We start from the raw sequence: 6,970 nt of genomic DNA on the forward strand, positions 1-6,970 counted from the left end.
TATTCCCCGTGGGGTGCACCTGTACTATTTGTGAAAAAGAAGGACGGAAGCCTTCGAATGTGCATTGACTACAGGGAATTGAACAAGTTAACCATCAAAAATAGGTATCCTCTTCCCCGAATCGATGATTTGTTCGACCAACTACAAGGTGCGAGCTATTTCTCAAAGATTGATCTTAGATCGGGATACCACCAAGTTAAAATTCAGGAGGAGGATATCCCAAAAACCGCGTTTCGGACTCGCTACGGCCACTATGAATTTTTAGTTATGCCTTTTGGACTAACAAATGCGCCAGCGGTGTTCATGGATCTCATGAACCGAGTCTGTAAACCCTATCTTGACAAATTCGTCATTGTATTTATTGACGATATTTTGATATATTCAAAAAGTAAAGAAGAACATGAGCGACATTTGAGGTTAATTTTGGAGCTTTTGGATCAGGAGAAGTTGTATGCAAAATTCTCCAAGTGTAACTTCTGGTTACAAGAGGTGCAATTCCTCGGTCACGTTATAAACCACCAAGGAATACACGTTGATCCGAGTAAAGTTGAAGCAATTAAGGATTGGCAAGCGCCTAAATCTCCGAAGGAAATCCGCCAATTCTTAGGCTTAGCTGGATACTATCGTCGATTTATAGAGAACTTTTCCAGCATCGCCCAACCTTTAACCCTCCTGACTCAAAAGGATCGGAAATATGAATGGGGTGAAGAGCAGGAATCGGCGTTTCAAACGCTAAAGCAAAGGTTGTGTCAAGCACCAATCTTAAGTCTCCCCGACGGAGACGATGGATTTGTTGTATATTGTGACGCATCCCGTAAAGGGTTAGGATGTGTGTTAATGCAAAATAAAAAGGTCATAGCCTATGCGTCTCGACAGTTAAAAGTTCATGAGAAAAACTACACTACTCATGACTTGGAACTGGGAGCAGTCATCTTTGCACTTAAAATCTGGAGACACTATCTCTACGGTACAAAGTGCACCATATTCACTGATCATAAAAGTTTGCAACACATATTCGATCAGAAAGAACTGAATATGAGGCAACGAAGATGGGTCGAGTTGCTGAGTGACTATGACTGTGACATTCGATATCACCCCGGCAAGGCTAACGTCGTAGCCGATGCCTTGAGTAGGAAGGATCGGGTTAAACCATTGCGAGTGCGGGCATTGGGGATGATAGTCCAGTCAAACCTTTCGGATTTGATTCGAGTCGCTCAACGCGAGGCGTTGAAAGAGGACCAATTGGATAAAGGACTTTACGGGAATGAGAAGAATTTCGAACAGCGTGTGGACGAAATTCTCTATTTCAAAAATCGGATTTGGATCCCGACCCTCCATGACCTTCGTGAATTAATCATGGACGAAGCGCATAAGTCGAAATATTCCATACATCCGGGATCTGATAAAATGTACCAGGATGTGAAAGAATTTTACTGGTGGCCAGGTATGAAAAAGGATATAGCCACATACGTCGGCAAGTGTACGACGTGTGCGAGGGTTAAGGCGGAGCACCAGAAACCTTCGGGAATGTTACAACAACCGGAAATTCCGGAGTGGAAGTGGGAACAGATCACAATGGATTTTGTGACGCATCTCCCCAAGACACCCCGGGGTCATGATGCAATTTGGGTAATCGTGGATCGATTAACCAAATCGGCACATTTTATTCCAATTAGAAATAATTATAACACCGAGAGACTTGCACAAATTTATATAAATGAAATAGTGTCTCGTCATGGCATCCCCATCTCGATCATCTCCGATAGGGATAGCCATTTCACCTCCAAACTTTGGCAAGCTGTCCAAGAAGCATTGGGAACACGTATTGACCTAAGCACAGCTTACCACCCTCAGACCGATGGTCAGTCTGAGAGGACCATTCAAACTTTGGAGGATTTGCTTCGTGCCTGCGTACTGGACTTTAAGGGAAATTGGGATCAACATCTCCCACTCGTTGAATTTTCCTATAATAACAGTTACCATAGCAGTATAAAGGCAGCACCTTATGAAGCATTGTATGGACGGAAGTGCCGATCACCACTTTGCTGGTCTGAAGTGGGTGACTCGCAGGTCATTAGATCGGATCTGGTCCAAGAGACGACCAGCAAGATTCTTGAAATTAAGAACAACCTGAAAGCCGCGCGGGATCGGCAGAAGAGTTATGCCGATACCCGTCGGAAACCGTTGTCGTTTGAGAAGGGCGAAAAGGTATATTTAAAAGTATCACCGTGGAAGGGTGTGGTTAGATTTGGCAAGGCGGGGAAGTTAGCCCCGAGATATATTGGACCATTCGATATTATTGCAAAAATCGGTCCTGTAGCTTACCGATTAGAACTGCCTGATGAATTAAGTGCAGTTCATAACGTGTTTCATGTGTCGAATTTAAAAAGATGTCTGGCGGATGAGACATCGGTGTTACCCTTAGAGGGCGTTCAAATAAATGATAAGCTTAACTTCGTAGAGGAGCCCATTGAAATAATGGACGGTAAGATCAAGCAACTTAGACACAATAAGATCTCGTTGGTCAAAGTTAGATGGAATTCGCAACGAGGCCCAGAATTTACTTGGGAACGAAAGGATGAATTTCGGAAGAAATACCCCCACCTATTTCCTCAAAAGGAAGTAGTTTACATGTAAAATTTCGAGGACGAAATTTTTATAACGGGGGGAGAATGTAACGATTCCGGCAAATCCAGGTATACCCTAGCCGGTATATACTATTTAGGTGTTATTTAATATTGATTATATGAGTTATAGCACATTGATACGAATATATATGGTTCACAGTATGAATCATACTCAATTATATAGTGAATCGTATTGGAATTACAATTAATCAATGATCGGTTATTGAAACCCGAACGGATCGGGAACTACATTATAGACGAAGTATATAATGTTTAGTGATGTTTACGAAGTATTAATGCTTCGGGATAAGTGAATTATAGCACAGAAAAAGGATTTCGATTTATTGGTACGTCGGTACGATAAACGAAACCTTTAACATCAAACCAAGCAAGAGATGATCAATCAAGCCGAAAAAGATGCGTAATTATTAATAATATGATGTTTTAATGTCATGGTTTAAGTTTTTAAAGTTTTTAAGTCGGTTTTATGTAAATTTTATTTTAACCCGAAAAACGACCATTCTATGCTCGTTTTAAGCCGAATTACGAGTTTAAACGAGAAACGAACTGAGTCAGATTATCCACAACATTATCCGGATTGCGTAATCCGAATATGTGGCTTAGAATGGATTTGTGGGGCCCACCCCCATCCACCATATTGGACCGATCGGTCCTTTGATATTATCATTCATTTCATTTTCTTTTTTTTTACAACACATTTCACATAAAAACTCTCTCAAATCCTTTCATACTTTCAAGTGTTCATCAAATCCATCTCTTCTAATCAAGAACACAAGGTATAAACATGTTATAATGCATGATCTTTGGTGTTGAATTCTTTATTTTGAGTGTTTTTGCAAGAACAAGAGGTTCCAAGTGAATTATGGGTGAAAACCCGAGATGGAACCGATCCTTGCTAGATCAAGTGATGTATACAAGATATACACGGGATCTTGATCCAAGAAACGAGTTAAAAGTGTCAATAACAAAATTTTATGGTTAGAATATTTGTAAATGAGTTTTCCATGTGAAAGACGGGTGAAAACCCGAGATGAAACCGACTCTTGCATGATCAAGAGATGTATACATGTTATACAAGGGATCTTGGCCAAAGAAATGAGTAAAAAGAGTCGAGAACGGATTTTTACGGTTAAAACCTTTGTTTTTACTTAAAAACCGACACTTTGAAAGAAATGGTTTGATTGTTGGTATAGTTTGCTTGGTATAGTGTTATTGTGCTTGTAAGTGTTGTATCTAGCGGCTAGCAAAGGCTAGAAACCGAGATCCTTGCGATCTAAAGCTAGAAAACACAAGATAGTTCGGTTTTCGTGTGGTTATGAAATTTGGACAGATTGTAGCACGCTTAGAGTCGGGTCACGAAATTTCACAGAGATGATCTACACATGAAAATATGAGATCTGTGAATTTTTGGTAATTTTTGGATAAAAGATGAATATTTGGTGAATTTAATGCTCGGTTTTGGCCAAAAATAGTGAAAAATAGCTAAACTTGATGAAAAATTCTGGAAACTTTAAGATAAGCTTTTTATAACATATAAAAGTCACCCACAAAATTTGAGCTTAGTTGGAAAAGTCTAAGTAGGCTTTTCGGTGAAACGAGTTCTAGGGCTTTCTAGCTCGGTTTTGGGTTAAAATGGCTTGAAAAATGAGTTTTAAGTTCTGGAAAAATTCCAGGGAGTTATAAGGATGGCAAGGATCATCCCAGAAAAATTTGGGATTTTTATAAAGTCTTTTGGTATTTTTGACATATTTAGCATTTTAAAAAGGTTTAAAAATAGATAAATAAATGTAAATATAAGAAAATAAATCTGGAAAATTTTTATAAAATGTCTTACTGTCAAAATAAGTTTTGTGCAAAATTTCATGACCCGAGACTAAACGGGTAAATATTTGTGCTAAAATGAACATAAAAACAAATATTTAAAGCTTAAAACGTGTAAACCGGCAAATCTCGCATAAGCGAGCTGACTGGTATATAAAAACCTAAAAATGAACCACTTTCATAATACTAAGTAAATTAAGTAAAAATAAATCATCCGAAAATAATTCGGATGATTTGGGTAATTTTACCCGATATTACTGTTTCCGGCACCTAAATGACGGAAACGGGCCCCGCGGCCAAACAGGGTGTCCAAACCGAGCTCTAATTTCATCACTTTAACTAAAATAACAGTCAAACACCATTTTTGGGTTAAGTGTGAATAAACTCATTTTTGAAACTAAAAACGGATGACCGTGCTAGGCACGCAAATCAAGGAAAACATAAAAATGATAATTTTGACCGTCCGACTCTAAGTAATGGCACAATCTGAGTCCTTAGGAGTGTCACGGGGTTAACATTGTCCCCGGATCGAGTACAGTACTGGGTTAACAATGTCCCCAGATGTACCGATTAATACGGATTTAGTTTATGGGAATTATATAGTAACGACTAGATATTATATTACAGATCCAGGCACGTAGCTGTTCATTGTATTACCCACAGACTCACAAAAAGGTGAGTTTTCACGAGCCCCTTTTAATGAACTGTTTTAAATATTTTCCCGGGGCGGAAAGCATGATTGTGTTAAATTATCTAAGTACATACCGATCGTATGGAAACACTTGTATATTTTTATATATATATATGGTATGATGCATAGAATAGATAATTTGTTTATCGGGTGGAATTGTTCTGGGGTAACTTAGTTCCCAGAGGGTTATTGGATATATTTCTGGGTTAACAGTGTTCCCAGAGGGTATTGGATATGTTTCTGGGTTAACAGTGTCCCCAGAGGTTATTGGATATGGTTCTGGGTTAACAGTGTCCCCAGAGGGTATTTGATATGCGCTGGGTTAACAGTGTCCCCAGAGGTTATTGGATATGGTTCTGGGTTAACAGTGTCCCCAGAGGGTATTTGATATGCGCTGGGTTAACAGTGTCCCCAGGGGTTATTTGATATGTATTGGGTTAACAGTGTCCCCAGGGGTTATTGGATATGTTCTGGGTTAACAGTGTCCCCAGGGGTCATTTAATGTGGTTTTGGGTTAATAGAGTTTTCATTAACGGGCTTGGCATAATTTCATCATTAACATATGATTTTTATAGTGATCTATGGTTTATTTAAATTAGTGAAACTCACCAACTATTCGTAGTTGACCCGTTTTCTTTACATGCTTTCTAGGTATGCCCAGGTTGGAATGATTGATATGTGCTTAACTATCTGTGCTACCTGTTGGAAGCTTGCTGCTCTGTATTTTGTAATGAATATATATTAATGTCTTATTGGTAATATATGTGTGTAACACCTAGACAGTAACGCAACTCGCAACAATGTAATATGTTATAAATTAATGTAGTGGTATTTTCTTTATAAGCAATGCTGTTGATATCAGATGTGTCTGTTGCATCCCGTGTACGTTTCCGCTGCGGTTACGGGGTGTTACATCTGTTTAGCTTTTCAGCGAACCTCTCTATTCCGACGAGGGGTTCCGACGAGCTTCCACCTGCATTCTTGTTCTTCGGGAAGCGTTAATTGTTAGGTGCAATGACGGCTAGGGTTCCGTTGGTTTTGTTTCAAGCTTTTCTGGCTAGTTGACTCTATATTTGGTAGGGATGGAGGTTGTGGTATATGTAATTGGGGTTTTTTAATATAAAAAAATAATAGCCATTTTCCACCTAAGCATGCCACGCGTGTAAAAATAGTCCACGTCAGAAAAAAAAAACTAACGGAGTTAGTGCTCCGTTAGTTAAGGGGTGATGGAAGAAAATAAGGTGAAAGTTGGGAGTGGTGGGTAGCAAATCGAAATTTGGAAATGTTCACTACCAAACGATTAAAGTTGGGAGTATTGAAAACCAATATCCCTTTTTATATATATAATCTTCATTAAAAACCTGAAACCTAGTGGCGGTGGACTTTTATATTTAACTGCCGCATTATAAATACACCAATCTTTAAAAACATCCAAAATCCACCCAATAAGAAATCCTTAAAACACCAAAAAACATTGTCACGTCATCACCACCTCTTACATTAATTATTTTATACAAGACCCAACCCTTAGGGGTGAGCAAGATAAGGGTCGGACCATCGAAACCTGATTACCCGACTCGTAATACCCTTAATTAAACCCGAGAATATAATATTGGTCGGGTTAAGGGTCTTTAAATTTCACCTTAAAGCGTAACAATGGTTTCAAGGGTCCGACCCTTATTCAAACCCCTGACCCGTTTACTAGTTTCTAGATATATATCAGATTCGCGATTCATATAAAATTTAGGAGAGATTTATATTTCATATATATCATCCGAAATTTCTCAACTACTAAGAAAAATAAAAGTAA

This window comes from Bidens hawaiensis, unplaced genomic scaffold (assembly GCF_021521415.1).
Source record: "Bidens hawaiensis isolate Kalapana, Puna unplaced genomic scaffold, B.hawaiensis_p1.1 tig00018597_1, whole genome shotgun sequence".
Lineage (NCBI taxonomy): Eukaryota > Viridiplantae > Streptophyta > Magnoliopsida > Asterales > Asteraceae > Bidens > Bidens hawaiensis.